Source organism: Arachis hypogaea, chromosome 3 (genome assembly GCF_003086295.3).
Source record: "Arachis hypogaea cultivar Tifrunner chromosome 3, arahy.Tifrunner.gnm2.J5K5, whole genome shotgun sequence".
NCBI classification, from domain to species: domain Eukaryota; kingdom Viridiplantae; phylum Streptophyta; class Magnoliopsida; order Fabales; family Fabaceae; genus Arachis; species Arachis hypogaea.
Window position 1 is genome coordinate 50,190,987 of NC_092038.1, and position 20,710 is coordinate 50,211,696.

The following is a 20,710-nucleotide window of genomic DNA, read 5'->3' on the forward strand; positions in this document are numbered from 1 at the left end:
TGCAGCTTGCATTCCAGACAGACTTTGAGAAATCATATTGACTTGCTGAGTCAATATTTTGTTCTGAGCCAATATGGCATTCAGAGTATCAATCTCAAGAACTCCTTTCTTCTGATTCGTCCCATTGTTCACAGGATTCCTTTCAGAAGTGTACATGAATTGGTTATTTGCAATCATTTCAATCAGTTCTTGAGCTTCTGCAGGTGTCTTCTTCAGATGAAGAGATCCTCCAGCTGAGCTATCCAATGACATCTTGGACAGTTCAGATAGACCATCATAGAAGATACCTATGATGCTCCATTCAGAAAGCATGTCAGAAGGACATTTTCTGATCAATTGTTTGTATCTTTCCCAAGCTTTATAGAGGGATTCACCTTCCTTCTGTCTGAAGGTTTGGACTTCCACTCTAAGCTTACTCAATTTTTGAGGTGGAAAGAACTTTGCCAAGAAGGCATTGACTAGCTTTTCCCAAGAGTTCAGGCTTTCTTTAGGTTGTGAGTCCAACCATGTCCTAGCTCTGTCTCTTACAGCAAAAGGGAATAGCATAAGTCTGTAGACCTCAGGGTCAACCCCATTGGTCTTGACAATGTCACAGATTTGCAAGAATTTAGCTAAAAACTGATGAGGATCTTCCAATGGAAGTCCATGGAACTTGCAATTCTGTTGCATTAGAGAGACTAATTGAGGCTTAAGCTCAAAGTTGTTTGCTCCAATGGCAGGGATAGAGATGCTTCTCCCATAGAAGTTGGGAGTAGGTGCAGTAAAGTCACCCAGCACCTTCCTTGCATTGTTGGCATTGTTGTTGTTTTCGGCTGCCATGTCTTCTTCTTGTTTGAAGATTTCTGTTAGGTCCTCTACAGAGAGTTGTGCCTTAGCTTCTCTTAGCTTTCGCTTCAAGGTCCTTTCAGGTTTAGGGTCAGCCTCAACAAGAATGCTTTTGTCTTTGCTCCTGCTCATATGAAAGAGAAGAGAACAAGAAAATATGGAATCCTCTATGTCACAGTATAGAGATTCCTTGAGGTGTCAGAGGAAAAGAAAAATAGAAGGAAGAAGTAGAAAATTCGAACTTATCAATGAAAGATGGAGTTTGAATTATACATTGAGGAGGAGTGTTAGTCCATAAATAGAAGGATGTGAGAAGAGGGGAAGAGATTTTCGAAAATTAAGTAAAAATTTTAAAAACATTTTGAAAAATAGTATTTGATTTTCGAAAACTAAGTTAAAAAAATAAAGTGATTTTTGAAAAAGATTTTGAAATTAGAAATTAAAAAGATTTAATTGAAAACTATTTTGAAAAAGATGTGATTAAAAATATATGATTGAAAAGATATAGTTTTAAAAAGATATGATTGAGAAGATATGATTTGAAAAACATTTTAAAAAGATTTGATTTTAAAAATTAATGACTTGGCTAACAAGAAAAGATATGATTCAAACATTAAACCTTTCTCAACAGAAAAGGCAACATACTTGAAATGTTGAATCAAATCATTGATTGATAGCAAATATTTTTGAAAATGGGAAGAAATTGATTTTGAAAAAGATTTGATTGAAAATATTTGATTTGAAAAAGATTTGATTTTGAAAAATTTTGAAAACTTGAAAAAAAATTTGAATTAAAAACAGAATCTTCCCTCTTGTGCCATCCTGGCGTTTAACGCCCAGAATGGTATCCATTCTGGCGTTTAACGTACCATTCTGGGCGTTAAACGCCCAAAACACTACCCTTTTGGGCGTTAAACGCCCAGCCAGGCACCCTGGCTGGCGTTTAAACGCCAGTTTGCCTTCCTCACTGGGCGTTTTGAACGCCCAGCCTTTTTCTGTATAATTCCTCTGCTGTGTTTTGAATCTTCAATTCCCTGTATAATTGACTTGAAAAGACACAAATTAAAATTTTTTTTTGGATTTTTTTCATAATGAGGAATAATCAGAATGCAACTAAACTCAAATACACAATGCATGCAAGACACCAAACTTAGCAGTTTGTATACTACTGACACTTAACAAAATGAGAATGCATATAACAAAACACTCAAGTCAAGAGAATTCAAAGATCAAAGTAAGGAAATCATCAAGAACATCTTGAAGATCACTTAAGACACATGAATGAATGCAAGAAGAACAGAAACATGCAATTGACACCAAACATAACATGAGACACTAGACTCAAACAAGAAATATTTTTGGTTTTTTTCGAAAATTAAGTGGAAAAGAAAATAAAGATATCAAAATTCTTAATGAGAATTCCAGGAATCATGCAATGTTAGTCTAAAGGAATTAGACATGGCTAACCAAGCTTCAGCAGGACATTGCATTCAAGAGCTAAATTGATGAAAATCAATCAGCTTTGGTGATGATAAGAACATCACCTTGAAACACTAGAATTCATTCTTAAGAACTCTGAAGAAAAATACCTAATCTAAGCAACAAGATGAACCGTCAGTTGTCCAAACTCAACAATCCCCGGCAACGGCGCCAAAAACTTGGTGCACAAAATTGTGATCATCAATGGCGCCATCAACATGGTATGCACAATTGTAATCTCAACTCCTTATCACAACTTCGCACAACTAACCAGCAAGTGCACTGGGTCGTCCAAGTAATAAACCTTACGCGAGTAAGGGTCGATCCCACGGAGATTGTCGGTATGAAGCAAGCTATGGTCACCTTGTAAATCTCAGTCAGGCAAACTCAAATGGGTATGGATGATGAATAAAACATAAAGATAAAGATAGAGATACTTATGTAATTCATTGGTGAGAATTTCAGATAAGCGTATGGAGATGCTTTGTCCCTTCCGTCTCTCTGCTTTCCTACTGTCTTCATCCAATCCTTCTTACTCCTTTCCATGGCAAGCTGTATGTAGGGTTTCACCATTGTCAGTGGCTACCTCCCATCCTCTCAGTGAAAATGTTCAACGCACCCTGTCACGACACGGCTAATCATCTGTCGGTTCTCAATCAGGTTGGAATAGAATCCAGTGATTCTTTTGCGTCTGTCACTAACGCCCAGCCTTCAGGAGTTTGAAGCTCGTCACAGTCATTCAATCATTGAATCCTACTCAGAATACCACAGACAAAGTTTAGACCTTCCGGATTCTCTTGAATGCCGCCATCAATTCTAGCTTATACCACGAAGATTCCGATCAAGGGATCCAAGAGATAAACATTCAAGCCTTGTTTGCTTGTAGAACAGAAGTGGTTGTCAGGCACTCATTCATAAGTGAGAATGATGATAAGTGTCACATAATCATCACATTCATCATGTTCTTGGGTGCAAATGAATATCTTAGAACAAGAATAAGCTGAATTGAATAGAAGAACAATAGTAATTGCATTAATACTCGAGGTACAGCAGAGCTCCACACCTTAATCTATGGTGTGTAGAAACTCCACCGTTGAAAATACATAAGAACAAGGTCCAAGCATGGCCGAATGGCCAGCCTCCCAATGATCTAAGAACTAGATGTCCAAAGATGATCTAGAGATCTAAAGTGATCAAAAAGATAAAAAATACAATAGCAAAAGGTCTTATTTATAAAGAACTAGTAGCCTAGGGTTTACAGAGATGAGTAAATGACATAAAAATCCACTTCTGGGCCCACTTGGTGTGTGCTTAGGCTGAGCATTGAAGCATTTTCGTGTAGAGACTTCTCTTGGAGTTAAACGCCAGCTTTTATGCCAGTTTGGGCGTTTACTCCCATTCTTGTGCCAGTTCCGGCGTTTAACGCTGGGCAGTTTTGAGCTGATTTGGAACGCCAATTTGGGCCATCAAATCTCGGGCAAAGTATAGACTATTATATATTTCTGGAAAGCCCAGGATGTCTACTTTCCAACGCCGTTAAGAGCGCGCCAATTGGGCTTCTGTAGCTCTAGAAAATCCACTTCGAGCGCAGGGAGGTCAGAATCCAACAGCATCTGCAGTCCTTTTTAGTCTCTGAATCAGATTTTTGCTCAGGTCCCTCAATTTCAGCCAGAAAATACCTGAAATCACAGAAAAACACACAAACTCATAGTAAAGTCTAGAAAAGTGAATTTTAACTAAAAAATAATAAAAATATAATAGAAACTAACTAAAACATACTAAAAACATACTAAAAATAATGCCAAAAAGCGTATAAATTATCCGCTCATCATAGACTCCTTCCGAGAATGTTCTATATTCATCGAGAAGATCTGCTTGTTCTCTTTGTTTCCTATGCATCTCATGAATGTGTGCTCCTTGATGTGCTTGGATGTTGATTAGCCTTTGGATGGCTTCTTGTTATTGATCATGTTTTTGATTTAGGTTGTGGAAGAATTCATTCCATTGTCTTCCTTGTTCCAATTGCTGATCCATCAGTTGTTTTTGCCACTCCCCTTGTTGATTCATCCATCTAGAAAGTGACTCTTCATGGCGATCCCTTGATTGTATTTGGAGCTCTCTTTGCGCCTCTTGATTTTCCATGCATTGCCTAGATAAAGTGTCAATAGCCTCCTGCAGTTGGTGCATGCTTAGGGTGGCTGAAGCTTGCTCTTATGGATGTTGTTCTTCTTCAGCTTGATGAGCTGGCCTCTTTCGTACCCTTCATGGAGGTAATGGAGTTGCAGCAGCGTGCATCTGGCGATAAGTGAGTGGAAGACCAACCTTTATCCACTCAGGGTTTTCATCTTCGAATATCACCCTGGCCAGTTTGCAACGGCGGAAGATAGTGCTAGGATAACCCAACTTTCCTCCAGAGTCACTCTTCTCGGCGAGCTTCTGAATGCCTTGAGCTATAAGTTCATGAACCTTGATCTCTCCTCCCTTCATTATACATTGCACCATCCTTGCTCTCTTGAGGTTCACTTTCGAGTTGTTTCCAGCTGGGAGAATGGATCTCCTTACAATTTTGAACCATCCTTTAGCCTCAGGGAGGAGATCTCCTCTTTTTATAAATTTTGGCTTCCCCTTGGGACCTCTCTCCCAATCTGCTCCTTGCACACATATATCCTATAGAATCTGGTCATAATTGGGATTTTAGCCTATTCTCGAGTGATAGCTCTCCTCTTCAAAGGGTATGCTTCTCAATTTCAACACTCTCATGATAGTTGATGAGCGGATAATTTATACGCTTTTTGGCATTATTTTTAGTATATTTTTAGTATAATCTAGTTAGTTTTTAGTATATTTTTATTAGTTTTTAGTTAAAATTCACTTTTCTGGACTTTACTATGAGTTTGTGTGTTTTTCTGTGATTTCAGGTATTTTCTGGCTGAAATTGAGGGTCCTGAGCAAAAAACTGATTCAGAGACTGAAAAGGACTGCAGATGCTGTTGGATTCTGACCTCCCTGCACTCGAAGTGGATTTTCTGGAGCTACAGAAGCCCAATTGGCGCGCTCTCAACGGCACTGGAAAGTAGACATCCTGGGCTTTCCAGAAATGTATAATAGTCCATACTTTGCCCAAGATTTGATGGCCCAAACCGGTGTAGCAAATCAGCCTTAGAATTTCCAGCGTTTAACGCTGGAACTGGCATAAAACTTGGAGTTAAACGCCCAAACTGGCATAAAAGCTGGCGTTTAACTCCAGAAAGGTCTCTACACGAAAATGCTTCATTGCTCAGCCCAAGCACACACTAAGTGGACCCAGAAGTGGATTTTTACGTCATTTACTCATTTCTATATACCCTAGGTTACTAGTTTACTATTAATAGGATCTTTTGACATTGTATCTGTACCTCATGACACTTTACACGTTTCCTTGTGTACTTCCTACGGCATGAGTCTCTAAACCCCATGGTTGGGGGTGATGAGCTCTGCTGTGTCTTGATGGATTAATGCAATTACTACTGTTTTCCATTCAATCATGCTTGCTTCCATTCTAAGATATTACTTGTTCTTAAACCGGATGAATGTGATGATCCGTGACAATCATCATCATTCTCAACTATGAACGCGTGCCTGACAACCACCTCCGTTCTATCTTAGATTAAGTAGATATCTCTTGGATTCTTTAACCGGAATCTTCGTGGTATAAGCTAGAACTGATGGCGGCATTCAAGAGAATCCGGAAGGTCTAAACCTTGTCTGTGGTATTCTGAGTAGGATTCAATGATTGAATGACTGTGACGAGCTTCAAACTCCTGAACGCGGGGCGTTAGTGACAGACGCAAAAGAATCACTGGATTCTATTCCGGCCTAATTGAGAACCGACAGATGGATAGCCGTGCCGTGACAGGGTGCGTTGAACATTTCCACTGAGAGGATGGGAGGTAGCACTGACAACGGTGAAACCCTTGCATACAGCTTGCCATGGAGGGAGCCTTGCGTGCTTGAAGAAGAAGATAGTAGGAAAGCAGAGATTCAAAAGATGGAGCATCTCCAAAACCTCAACCTATTCTCCATCACTGCAAAACAAGTACTTATTTCATGTTCTTTTACTTTTCACAATCAATCCTGATAATTTTTGATATCCTGACTAAGATTTACAAGATAACCATAGCTTGCTTCAATCCGACAATGTCCGTGGGATCGACCCTTACTCACGTAAGGTATTACTTGGACGACCCAGTGCACTTGCTGGTTAGTTGTGCGGGATTGCAAAAGTGTGATTGCAATTTCGTGCACCAAGTTTTTGGCGCCGTTGCCGGGGATTGTTCGAGTTTGGACAACTGACGGCTTATCTTGTTGCTTAGATTAGGACTGTTTTATTTTTGTTGGTTTAGAGTCTTTTAGTTGAGTCTAGTTTCATATTTTAAGTTTGGTGTCAATTGCATGCTTTTGTTTTTCTTTTAAATTTCGAATTTGCATGTCCTTAGTCCCTTTTTGATCCGTAAAAGATTCTAAGTTTGGTGTCCTCTTTGTGTTTTACCCTTAAAAATTTTTGAAAAATTAGTGTTTGATTTTCTAAAAATTTTAAGTTTGGTGTCATTTTGTTGTTTTTCTCTTTCCTCATTTCAAAAATCAAATATTTTTCATAAAATTTTTCAATTATATCTTTTTAATTGCTATTTTCAAAATCTTTTTAATTGACTAATTGATTCAGTTCTCAATTTTCTTTGATCTTATTTTCTTTTTAATTTTCGAATTTTTATTTTATCTTTTTTTTTATTTTATTTTTTTTTGTTTAATTCAAAAAAAAAACAAAATTTATCTATTTGCAATCCATATCATTTCCCTTTATCCACTATGGACCTAAGTGGGATTGATCAGTCCAGAAGGACTCTGGGGTCATATGCTAACCCCATTACAGCTGCATATGGGAGTAGCATCTGTACACCTCCCATCAAAGCAAGCAGCTTTGAGCTAAATCCTCAACTCATTATCATAGTGCAGCAAAATTGCCAGTATTCCGGTCTTCCACAGGAAGAGCCTACTGAGTTTCTGGCACAATTCTTACAAATTGCTGACACAGTACATGATAAAGAGGTGGATCAGGATGTCTACAGACTATTACTGTTTCCATTTGCTGTAAAAGATCAAGCTAAAAGGTGGTTGAATAACCAACCTACAGCAAGCATAAAGACATGGAAACAGTTATCAGACAAATTCCTGAATCACTTTTACCCTCCAAAGAGGATGACACAGCTAAGGCTGGACATCCAAGGCTTTAAACAAGAGGATAATGAATCCCTTTATAATGCCTGGGAGAGGTATAGAGGTATGCTAAGAAAATGCCCCTCTGAAATGTTTTCAGAGTGGGTACAGTTAGACATCTTCTACTATGGGCTTACAGAAAAAGCTCAGATGTCTTTAGACCACTCAGCTGGTGGATCTATCCACATGAGGAAGACAATTGAAGAAGCTCAAGAGCTTATAGATACTGTTGCTAGAAATCAATATTTGTACTCTAGCAATGAGTTCTCTCCAAAAGAGGAAGTCATGACAGTAGTCACTGATCCTAATCCTCAAGAACAGATGATTGAGCTTAATCAACAATTGCTCCTGATGACAGAACAGGTAGCAGAATTTAAGGAGATGCTCCATGAAACTAAAGTTGCTAACAAGAACATAGAACTGCAGTTGAATCAAGCAAAACAGCAAATATCTAAACAGATAACAGAGGAATGTCAAGCAGTTCAACTGAGGAGTGGGAAGACACTGAATAACACTGCTCAAAAGAGCAAAAGGCCAAATGAGGAACAATTGACAGATGATAACCAACCCACTGTTCAAAATCCCTCTGAGGACAGTAAGATCCCAGAGAGGAATACTTTTGGCGTTCAAACGCCAGAGAGGGAAGGAAAGTTGGCGTTAAACGCCCATTCCTTGCCCAGTTCTGGCGTTCAAACGTCAGAAAAGGGGGAAAAGTTGGCGTTAAACGCCCATTTTCCACCCAATTCTGGCGTTCAGACGCAAAGGGAAGATCAGACACCTGAGAGTGCTGACAGTAATCCCTTTAACAAGGCTTCTTCAACCACTTCTGTAAGGAATAAACCTGCAGCATCTAAGGTTGAAGACTATAAAGCCAAGATGCCTTATCCTCAAAAACTCCGCCAAGCAGAACAGGATAAGCAATTTGCCCGCTTTGCAGACTATCTAAGGACTCTTGAAATAAAGATTCCGTTTGCAGAGGCACTTGAGCAAATACCTTCTTATGCTAAGTTCATGAAAGAAATCTTAAGTCATAAGAAGGATTGAAGAGAAACTGAAAAAGTGTTTCTCACTGAAGAATGCAGTGCAGTCATTCTGAAAAGCTTACCAGAAAAGCTTCAAGATCCAGGAAGCTTTATGATACCATGCACATTAGAAGGTGCCTGCACCAAGACAGCCTTATGTGATCTTGGAGCAAGCATCAATCTAATACCTGCATCCACTATCAGAAAGCTTGGGTTGACTGGAGAAGTCAAACCAACCCGGATATGCCTCCAACTTGCTGATGGCTCCATTAAATATCCCTCAGGCATAATAGAGGATATGATTGTCAAAGTTGGACCATTCGCCTTTCCAACTGACTTTGTGGTGCTGGAAATGGAGGAGCACAAGAGTGCAACTCTCATTCTAGGAAGACCTTTCCTAGCAACTGGACGAACTCTTATTGATGTACAAAAAGGGGAAGTAACCCTGAGAGTCAATGAGGATAAGTTCAAGTTGAATGCTGTAAAAGCTATGCAGCACCCAGACACACCAAATGACTGCATGGGCTGACATTATTGACTCTCTGGTAGAAGAGATCAATATGACTGAAAGCCTAGAATCAGAGCTTGAGGACATCTTCAAAAATGCTCAACCTGATCAAGAAGAACCAGAGGAAACAAAGGAATTTTTGAAAATTCCTCAGGAGGAGGATAAACCTCCCAAACCTGAACTCAAACCACTACCACCATCCCTGAAGTATGCATTTCTGGGAGAGGGTGACACTTTTCCAGTGATTATAAGCTCTGCTTTAAATCCACAGGAAGAGGAAGCACTGATTCAAGTGCTAAGGACACACAAGACAGCTCTTGGGTGGTCTATAAGTGATCTTAAGGGCATTAGCCCAGCTAGATGCATGCACAAGATCCTGTTGGAGGATAATGCCAAACCAGTGGTCCAACCACAAAGGAGGCTAAATCCAGCCATGAAGGAGGTGGTGCAGAAAGAGGTCACTAAATTACTAGAGGCTGGGATTATTTATCCTATTTCTGATAGCCCCTGGGTGAGCCCTATCCAAGTTGTCCCCAAAAAGGGAAGCATGACAGTGGTTCATAATGAAAAAATGAACTGGTTCCTACAAGAACAGTCACAGGGTGGCGTATGTGTATTGACTATAGAAGGCTCAATACAGCCACCAGAAAGGATCATTTTCCTTTACCATTCATAGACCAAATGCTAGAAAGACTAGCTGGTCATGATTATTACTGCTTTTTGGATGGCTATTCAGGCTACAACCAAATTGCAGTAGATCCTCAGGACCAAGAGAAAACAGCATTTACTTGCCCTTCTGGCGTGTTTGTCTACAGAAGGATGCCTTTTGGTCTGTGCAATGCACCTGCAACCTTTCAGAGGTGCATGCTTTCTATCTTCTCAGATATGGTAGAGAAATTTCTAGAAGTCTTCATGGATGACTTCTCAGTATATGGAGACTCATTCAGCTCCTGTCTTAATCACCTAGCACTTGTCCTGAAAAGGTGCCAAGAGACTAACCTGGTTTTAAACTGGGAGAAATGTCACTTTATGGTGACTGAGGGAATTGTCCTTGGGCACAAAATTTCAAGCAGGGGAATAGAGGTGGATAAGGCAAAGTAGAGGTAATTGAAAAATTACCACCACCTGCCAATGTTAAGGCAATCAGAAGCTTTCTGGGGCATGCAGGATTCTACAGAAGGTTCATAAAGGATTTTTCGAAAATTGCAAAACCTCTGAGTAATCTGCTAGCTGCTGACACACCATTTGTATTTGACACACAGTGTCTGCAGGCATTTGAGACCCTGAAAGCTAAGCTGGTCACAACACCAGTCATCTCTGCACCAGATTGGACATTGCCATTTGAACTAATGTGTGATGCCAGTGACCATGCCATTGGTGCAGTCTTGGGACAGAGGCATAACAATCTTTTGCACGTCATTTATTATGCCAGCCGTGTTCTAAATGATGCACAGAAGAATTACACAACCACAGAAAAAGAACTACTTGCAGTGGTCTATGCCATTGACAAGTTTAGATCCTATCTAGTGGGATCAAAGGTGATTGTGTACACTGACCATGCTGCTCTTAAATACTTACTCACAAAGCAGGATTCAAAACCCAGGCTAATAAGATGGGTGTTGCTTCTGCAAGAGTTTGATATAGAAATAAGAGACAGAAAAGGGACAGAGAACCAGGTAGCTGATCATCTGTCTCGAATAGAACCAGTAGCTGGGGCGTCCCTCCCTTCTACTGAGATCTCTGAGACTTTTCCAGATGAGCAACTCTTTGCCATTCAGGAAGCTCCATGGTTTGCAGATATTGCAAATTATAAAGCTGTGAGGTTCATACCCCAGGAGTACAGCAGAGTGCAAAGAAAGAAATTAATTTCAGATGCCAAGTACTACCTATGGGATGAACCATATCTCTTTAAGAGATGTGCAGACGGAATGATCCGCAGATGTGTACCCAGAGAAGAAGCACAAAGGATCCTATGGCATTGCCATGGATCACAGTATGGAGGACATTTTGGAAGTGAGCGAACAGCCACTAAAATCCTCCAATGTGGCTTCTACTGGCCTACTCTCTATAAAGATTCCCGAGAGTTTGTGCGTAACTGTGACAGTTGCCAAAGAGCTGGTAACTTGCCTCACGGATATGCCATGCCTCAACAAGGGATATTAGAGATAGAATTGTTTGATGTATGGGGAATTGACTTCATGGGGCCATTCCCACCATCATACTCAAACACTTACATTCTGGTGGCAGTGGACTATGTATCTAAGTGGGTAGAAGCAATTGCTACACCCACTAATGATACCAAGACCGTGCTGAAATTCCTCCAGAAACACATCTTCAGCAGGTTTGGTGTTCCCAGAGTACTAATCAGTGACGGGGGCACTCATTTCTGCAATAGACAGCTATACTCCGCTATGGTTAGATATGGAATTAGCCACAAAGTGGCAACTCTGTATCATCCACAGACAAATGGGCAAGCTGAAGTCTCTAACAGAGAGCTAAAAAGAATCCTAGAACGGACTGTGATAGCCCGAAGAAAGGATTGGGCAAAGAGCTTGGATGATGCTCTGTGGGCATACAGAACAGCATTCAAGACTCCTATAGGAACCTCTCCATACCAACTGGTGTATGGGAAGGCCTGTCATCTACCCTTGGAACTGGAACATAAAGCCTACTGGGCAACCAGATTCCTAAACATGGATGCTCAGTTAGCTGGTGAAAAAAGATTACTCCAGCTAAATGAGCTAGAGGAGTTCAGACTCAATGCCTTTGAAAATGCAAAAATTTATAAGGAAAAGGCAAAGAAATGGCATGACAAGAAGTTGTCATCCAGAGTCTTTGAGCCAGGACAAAAAGTTCTGCTCTTCAACTCTAGGCTCAGATTATTTCCAGGAAAACTTAAATCCCGGTGGAGGGGTCCGTATGTGATTACAGGAGTGTCACCATATGGATATGTTGAGCTTCAGGATATTGATTCTGACAAAAAGTTCATTGTTAATGGACAGAGAATCAAGCATTATCTTGAAAGCAATTTTGAGCAGGAATGCTCAAAACTGAGACTTGAGTGATTCTCAGTAAAGGTCCAGCTAAAGACAGTAAAGAAGCGCTTGCTGGGAGGCAACCTAGTCATTAGGAGGTTATATGATATGTTTTTACAGAGGCAAGTATCAAAAATGAAGGAATTCACAGAGTTACAGAAGGATTCAGCTCAAAAAGCAGAGAAAAAGAGCTTACTGGCAAAAAACGCCAGTAAGGGGCATTTTGGGCGTTAAACGCCAGAATGGGTACCATTCTGGGCGTTTAACGCCAGGAATGGTGCCATTTTGGGCGTTAAACGCCAGAATGGGCACCATTCTGGGCGTTTAACGCCAGGTGTGCAGCATCCTGGGCGTTTAGCAAAACGCCCAGTGATAAAGGAATTCTGGCGTTTAACGCCAGCCAGGGCACCTGGCTGGGCGTTAAACGCCCACAATGGGCACCAAATGGGCGTTAAACGCCAGAATGGATGCCATTCTGGGCGTTTAACGCCAGAAAGGTGGGGGGGACCACGATTTTGATTTTCAATCAAATTTTTTCAAACTTTCCTTTTCTTACCCATACTTTTCTACATAAATACATCTCAACCTTTCAACATTCACTTTCAAATTTTCGAAAATCTAAAATCATTCTTCAAATCTCTCAAATCAATCCCAAATTTTGTTCAAAAACTCACCCTTCTCTCAAATTCTTTCCATATCTTCTCAAATCTCCTTTCAAATTTTTCTTTTTTTCGAAATCTCTCCTCCCCCCTTTATAAATACACGTTCAGCCCACTCATTCCCCCACACCATTCGAATTTGCTCTTCCTCTCTCTCTCTTCCTTCCTTTCTTTTGCTTGAGGACAAGCAAACCTCTAAGTTTGGTGTGCTTTTCCGTGATCACTAAGCCAAGATTCATCAAGATCATGGCTCCTAAGGGAAAACAAACCAATTTAAGAGGAAAGAAAGAGAATAATCCAAAGAATCTTTGGAATCAAGAGAAGTTCTTAACCAAAGAACATGAAGACCATTATCACAAAATAATGGGTCTGAGGTCAGTGATCCCGGAAGTAAAATTTGATCTGAAAGAAGATGAGTATCCGGGGATCCAAGAGCAAATTCGAAACAGAGGATGGGAAGTTCTAACCAATCCTGAAATAAAGGTTGGAAGGAATATGGTTCAGGAATTCTACTCAAATCTGTGGCTAACAGATAAGCAGAGAATGACTGGAACTGCTTACCGTACCTACAGAACCATGGTCAGAGGGAAAGTTATGTACTTCCATCTGGACAAAATAAGAGAAATCTTCAAATTGCCTCAACTGCAAGATGATCCTGAATCCTTTAATAGGAGAATGGTGAGAGCAGATAAAGGGTTGGATCAAGTTCTAGAGGACATATGCCTCCCTGGAACTAAGTGGATAACCAATTCTAAGGGTGTCCCAAACCAACTCAAGAGGGGAGACCTCAAACCAATTGCAAGAGGTTGGCTAGACTTTATTAGGCGTTCCATACTACCCACTAGCAACCGTTCTGAGGTCACTATCAAGAGAGCAGTGATGATTCATTGCATTATGCTTGGAAAAGAAGTGGAGGTTCATCATGTGATTGCTTGTGAGATCTACACAATTGCAAATAAGAATTCCACTGAAGCCAAACTATCTTACCCAAGCTTGATGTCCTTGCTCTGTAAAGAGGCTGGGGTAAAGATGGGAGTAGATGAATTCATACCCATTGAACATCCAATCACCAAGAAGTCAATGGAAGGACAAATGCAAGACAACTCTATCAAAAGGAGGGCGCAGGAGTTCCTCCCTGAATTCCCTGAAATTGGCTACTGGGCCAGCCTAAAAGCATCTATCAACAAGCTGCAAGAGACTATGGAGCAACTTAAGGAAGAACAGCAGAATCAGAACTGCATGCTCTGCAAATTGCTGAAGGAACAAGAGAAGCAAGGGCGTGAACTCCAAGAGTTGAAACGCCAAAAGCTCTCCTCTCAAGCTGAGGGAGCATCCACTTCTCAAAATCAAGGTTGTTGAGTCCTAACTCTGTGAAAACCTCTATCATTAGGAGCCTAGTTTAAATTTTTGTTTTCTAATTTTTTTTAGTCTCATCTTATATCTATTTTTGAGTCTTGATTCTTAATTCATAATTAATAAAATTTAAAATTCATGTCTTAAAGCTATGAATGTCCTATGAATCCATCACCTCTCTTAAATGAAAAATGCTTTAATCACAAAAGAACAAGAAGTACAGGATTTCGAAATTTATCCTTGAAACTAGTTGAATTAGTTTGATGTGGTGACAATAATTTTTGATTTCCGAATGAATGCTTGAACAGTGCATATGTCTCTTGAATTTGTTGTTTTGAGAATGTTAAAAATTGTTGGCTCTTGAAAGAATGAGGAAAAGGAGAACTGTTATTGAGGATCTGAAAAATCATCAAATTGATTCTTGAAGCAAGAAAAAGCAGTGGAAAAAAAACGAAAAAAAAAGAAAGAAAAGAAAGAGAAAAAGAAAAAGAAAGAAATAAAGTTGTGATCCAAGGCAAAAAGAGTGTGCTTAAGAACCCTGGACACCTCTAATTGGGGACTCTAGCAAAGCTGAGTCACAATCTGAAAAGGTTCACCCAATTATGTGTCTGTGGCATGTATGTATCCGGTGGTAATACTGGAAGACAGAGTGCTTTGGGCCACAGCCAAGACTCATACACTAGCTATGTTCAAGAATCATTATACTTAACTAGGAGAATCAATAACACTATCTGAGTTCTTATAGATGCCAATCATTCTGAACTTCAAAGGATAGAGTGAGATGCCAAAACTGTTCGGAGGCAAAAAGCTACTAGTCCCGTTCATCTAATTGGAGCTAAGTTTCCTTGATATTTTGGAGTCTATAGTATATTCTCTTCTTTTTATCCTATTTTGATTTTCAGTTGCTTGGGGACAAGCAACAATTTAAGTTTGGTGTTGTGATGAGCGGATAATTTATACGCTTTTTGGCATTGTTTTTAGTATGTTTTTAGTATAATCTAGTTAGTTTTAGTATATTTTTATTAGTTTTTAGTTAAAATTCACTTTTTTGGACTTTACTATGAGCTTGTGTGTTTTTCTGTGATTTCAGGTATTTTCTGGCTGAAATTGAGGGTCCTGAGCAAAAATCTGATTCAGAGACTGAAAAGGACTGCAGATGCTGTTGGATTCTGACCTCCCTGCACTCGAAGTGGATTTTCTGGAGTTACAGAAGCCCAATTGGCGTGCTCTCAACGGCATTGGAAAGTAGACATCCTGGGCTTTCCAGCAATGTATAATATTCCATACTTTGCCCAAGATTTGATGGCCCAAACCGGCGTAGCAAATCAGCCTCAGAATTTCCAGCGTTTAACGCTGGAACTGGCATAAAACTTGGAGTTAAACGCCCAAACTGGCATAAAAGCTGGCGTTTAACTCCAGAAAAGGTCTCTACACGAAAATGCTTCATTGCTCAGCCCAAGCACACACTAAGTGGACCCAGAAGTGGATTTTTACGTCATTTACTCATTTCTGTATACCCTAGGTTACTAGTTTACTATTAATAGGATCTTTTGACATTGTATCTGTACCTCATGACACTTTACACGTTTCCTTGTGTACTTCCTACGGCATGAGTCTCTAAACCCCATGGTTGGGGGTGAGGAGCTCTGTTGTGTCTTGATGGATTAATGCAATTACTACTGTTTTCCATTCAATCATGCTTGCTTCCATTCTAAGATATTACTTGTTCTTAAACCGGATGAATGTGATGATCCGTGACAATCATCATCATTCTCAACTATGAACGCGTGCCTGAAAACCACCTCCGTTCTATCTTAGATTAAGTAGATATCTCTTGGATTCTTTAACCGGAATCTTCGTGGTATAAGCTAGAACTGATGGCGGCATTCAAGAGAATCCGGAAGGTCTAAACCTTGTCTGTGGTATTCTGAGTAGGATTCAATGATTGAATGACTGTGACGAGCTTCAAACTCCTGAAGGCGGGGCATTAGTGACAGACGCAAAAGAATCACTGGATTCTATTCCGGCCTGATTGAGAACCGACAGATGGATAGTTGTGCCGTGACAGGGTGCGTTGAACATTTCCACTGAGAGGATGGGAGGTAGCCACTGACAACGGAGAAACCCTTGCATACAGCTTGCCATGGAGGGAGCCTTGCGTGCTTGAAGAAGAAGACAGTAGGAAAGCAGAGATTCAGAAGATGGAGCATCTCCAAAACCTCAACCTATTCTCCATCACTGCAAAACAAGTACTTATTTCATGTTCTTTTACTTTTCACAATCAATCCTGATAATTTTTGATATCCTGACTAAGATTTACAAGATAACCATAGCTTGCTTCACTCCGAAAATCTCCGTGGGATCGACCCTTACTCACGTAAGGTATTACTTGGACGACCCAGTGCACTTGCTGGTTAGTTGTGCGGGATTGCAAAAGTGTGATTGCAATTTCGTGCACCAATAGTCATGGGGCTAAAGTCTACCATGACCCCTCTCACAAAACTTGTGTATGAGTCATCCTTCTTGTCTTGCTTAACTGCATTTGCATAGAACTCTCTTACTAGAGTGGCATTCACCCTTGTGACAGGGTCGGTGAGGAGCTCCCATATGCGTTGTTCCACCTTCTCTATGATTTCTGGGCACTTGGCTTTTGTGACTTGAAAGCCTAGTTCATAAATGATTTCCTTCTCAGTCATCCACCCATACTAAAGTGCATGATAGAAGGTTCTAAATCGCACTTCATCAAAAGGAGGATGCTCCATGGGTCCCTTCCCTTTTTCCCTCTTGGAGCTTGATGATGCCATGAGTGAGGCTCAGTTTGCGAAGATGGTGAAGGCTGTGAAGTTGAAGATGGAATTCGGTTGATGTGAGGCAGAATGTGTCTTAGAGAGAAGGGAGGAAAGGTGAGGATATAAGGTGTACGTGAAGATTGTGTGAAGGGGTTTATATAGAGAGATGGCAATTGTTGAAGGGTGTGGATTGATGGTGTTATTTGATAGTGGACAGTTGGGGTTTTGAGATTGAATGAGCAAAAGGATCACCTTTTTTATGAGGGTCTTGGTTCGGTCTCCAAAGCCATCCACTCCCAATGTTGCATGGTAACACTTCCAAGGACATTCCCTATGAAGACAAGTGTAAAATTCTCTTGGTGTAGTGGCCGAATCCTTCTTCCTCAATTGTCCTATCAAGTACCATTAATGTCCTTTTTGATTCCCTATACACGAAAAAGGGAGAATGTGAAAATTAATTGAAAAATTGGTGGGAAAATGTGTGAACTAATAAAATATTTCTTTTTCTTTTTCTTTTGTTTCTATATGACTAAATGTTTTCCATGAAAGCAAATCAATCAAACATTAAGCTACCCATGCATGCACATTGGTACACCAAACTTGTTTGTAATCACATGGTGCAACAAGTTTGGGGAGTGAACTTTCCTCATAAGGTGTGTTCAAACCACACTTGGTGTGCTTTGAACACCAAACTTATCATGTACTATAAGTTACATGTAGAGGGGCTTTATGTTAGTTGTCAAGATTAATTTGAACTTCCATGGAAATTACCTTATTGTTGTTATTAGAAATTTAAGAAAGGAGTTATAGAACATGGGTTGCCTCCCATGAAGCGCTTCTTTAACGTCATTAGCTTGATGTTTGGTTCTTGTCAAGGTGGCTGATAGTGCTTGAAGTCCTCCCCTCTTGCAGTGAACCTATGTCCATTAGCTTTGTTGATAAGCTCCATATGCTCTAAGGACATGATTTTGTTGATGGTATACACTGGGGGAAGCTGAGATGGAATAGTGGGGAGGTGAGGTGGTATAGATGGAAAGTATGTAGAAATCACTTCATCACCTGGTGAGAAATTTTTTGTAGGAATTTTCTTATTTCTCCATCCCCTTGGAACTTTCTTCTTTGTTTCCATTGATGTTGTCTTGTTTTCTATGGATTCTTTCTCTAGTGGATTCTTGTTATTGATCTTGCATGACTCTGATGGTTCTGGTTCCCCTTGGATCATCTTTGAACATGGTTCTTCTTGACTATATGGCTTCCCAACTAATGGGGCTTCCAATTGTGTTGTTTGTGCTTCCTTGTTTGGCTCCTCCATTAACTTATTGTCTTTATGATCTGCTTCTTGTGAGAGGTTGAAAACATTGAAAGTGAGCTGCTCATCATGTATTCTCAACACTAACTCTCCTCATTCTACATCTATGAGTGCTCTAGCTGTGGCTAGGAATGGTCTTCCCAGAATGATGGGGTAAATAGGATTCTCATCCATTTCCAGAACAATAAAATCTGTGGGAAGATAGTAGCTCCCAACCTTCACCAGCACATTTTCAACCACCCCTACTGCTTGTTTTTGAGTTTTGTCAGCCAATCTGATAATTACATCAGTAGGAGTTAGTTCATTGATTTGAAGCTTCTTCATGAGGGAGAAAGGCATTAGGTTGATGCTTGCTCCCAAGTCACAAAGACCTTTGTCAATCATTGTTTCTCCTATGGCACAAGGGATGTGGAAACTCCCTAGATCCTCCTTCTTGTGGGTGGCCTTGGTTGAATGAGAGCACTACAATCTTTGTTCATCTTGATTGTTTGTCCACCCTTCAATGGACTTTTTCTGGCTAGTAGCTCCTTTATATACTTGATGTAGAAAGGCATCTGTTGGAGGGCTTTAATGAATGGTATATTTACATCTAGAGATGCAAACATATCAAGAAACCTTGAGTACATTCTCCCTGCTACACCACCTTTAAGCCTGTGGGGAAAAGGTGCATATGGGTTCAATACCTCCTTCTTCTTTAGCTTTTCCGTGGATGTAAGCTGAGTTGCATAGCTTTCTTCCTCCTGGGTTTCCTTTTGGTTATTTTGGAGGTGTTCTACTCCATTCATACTCCCCTCATCACTTGTGGTTATCATTTTGCATTCTTTCCCTCTCACTTTCTTTGTTTCTCCTCTTGGATTCTTCTCTGTATCACTGGGGAATCCATCAGTGGGTTTGGGAATTTGTTGAGATAGGTACCCTACTTGGGACTCCAATCTCTTGATGTTTTCTCCTTGGTTCTTGATATTAGCTCGCACTTCTTCCTTAAACACTTTGTTGTCTTGGATTTCTTTGCATATGTTTTCAAGTAGAGCTTCAATCTTTGAAAGCCTATCATCTGTTAATGATGGAGGGTTGAGATTAGGTGGTTGAGAAGGTTGGTTAGATGGATGTTGGTAATATCTCTATGAGGTGTTTTGATGAGTAGCATTATTGTTGGAGTTGAAGTTGTGGCGTCTCTGATCTTGCCCTTGGTCTTGTTGATTTTCCCATCCAAAGTTAGGGTGATTCCTCCATCCAGAGTTGTAAGTTTTGGAGTATGGATCATGGACTTGTCTAGGTGAGTTTCCCACATAGTTGGCTTGCTCCCAGTCACCTTCTTCTCCTATGTTTACTCCTTCTTGAGTTGGTGATGAGGTGATGGCTGCTGCAACTTGGTTCTCTTCCACCTTCTTGGTAAGATCTGCTAGCTACTTGGTGATCATCTTGTTTTGGGCTAACAGTACATCCATGTGGTTTAGCTCTATTACTCCTCTAGTGTTTCTTCTTTCGGAGGCTTAGAAGTAGTCATTCTCAGCAACTGTTTCAATGACATCTATGGCTTCTTCAATGGTTTTCTTCTTGTTTAAAGAGCCTACTGATGAATGATCCACAGCCTTCTTTGACTCATAGGAAAGACCTTCATAGAAGATGTGAAGTTGAACCCACTCATTAAACATCTCTGGTGGGCATCTCCTTGTCAAGTCTTTGAATCTTTCCCATGCTTCATAAAGTGTCTCACCATCTTGTTGTCTAAAAGTCTGCACCTCAGTTCTTAGCCTATTGATCATTTGAGGAGGATAAAATCTTGCTAAAAACTTGTTCACCGGCCACTTCTTCCCAATTAGTTAAGCTTTCCTTTGGGAAGGATTCAAGCCATTTGGATGCCTTGTCCCTTAGTGAAAAAGGGAACAAGAGCAGCCTATAGACATCTGGGTGGACTCCATTGGACTTCACTGTGTCACAAATCCTCAAGAAGGTGGTCAAGTGTTGATTAGGATCTTCTTGAGCACCTCCTCCAAATGAACAATTATTCTGCACCAGGGTGATGAGCTGAGGTTTTAGCTCGAAATTGTTGGCATGTATGGTGGGCTTTTGAATGTTGCTTCTACAGTTTCCTGGATTAGGATTGATATAGGATCCTAAGACCCTCCTTTCTTGCCCAGCCCGGTTTGCATGGCCATCTCTGGCATGATTATGAGCCTCTTCTTCATGATTGTTTTCCAAATTCTCTTCCATGTTGGGTTCGAAGTACTCTTCCTCTTCCTCAGCACCAATAATCCTTTTTCCTCTTGCCTCCCTTCTTAATCTCCAAAGGGTTCTTTCAGGTTCTGAATTAAAGGATGTTGAGACTCCTTCTCTTCTCCCTGTCATACAACAAACAGATTGCACAACAGGAGGTATAGTGAAGATTATTCTTGTTAGAGTAATAGTTAGTGTGAGTGATGCAATTTATCAAACAGTTAGTGGGTTAGTGAGCTGAATTATGATCAACTAAGAAAA

General features: G+C 40.4%; 2 non-coding genes across 2 annotated transcripts; both read left to right on the top strand.

Moving 5' to 3' along the window:
- The first annotated feature begins 306 nt into the window (after positions 1–306).
- On the top strand, positions 307–414 carry LOC112793500 (small nucleolar RNA R71). The gene has a single exon (XR_003198186.1). It is a non-coding gene; the product is annotated as a small nucleolar RNA R71 (small nucleolar RNA).
- Positions 415–19,881: 19,467 nt separating this feature from the next.
- Positions 19,882–19,989, top strand: LOC112792970 (small nucleolar RNA R71). Its single transcript, XR_003197685.1, has one exon. It is a non-coding gene; the product is annotated as a small nucleolar RNA R71 (small nucleolar RNA).
- Positions 19,990–20,710: the final 721 nt, after the last annotated feature.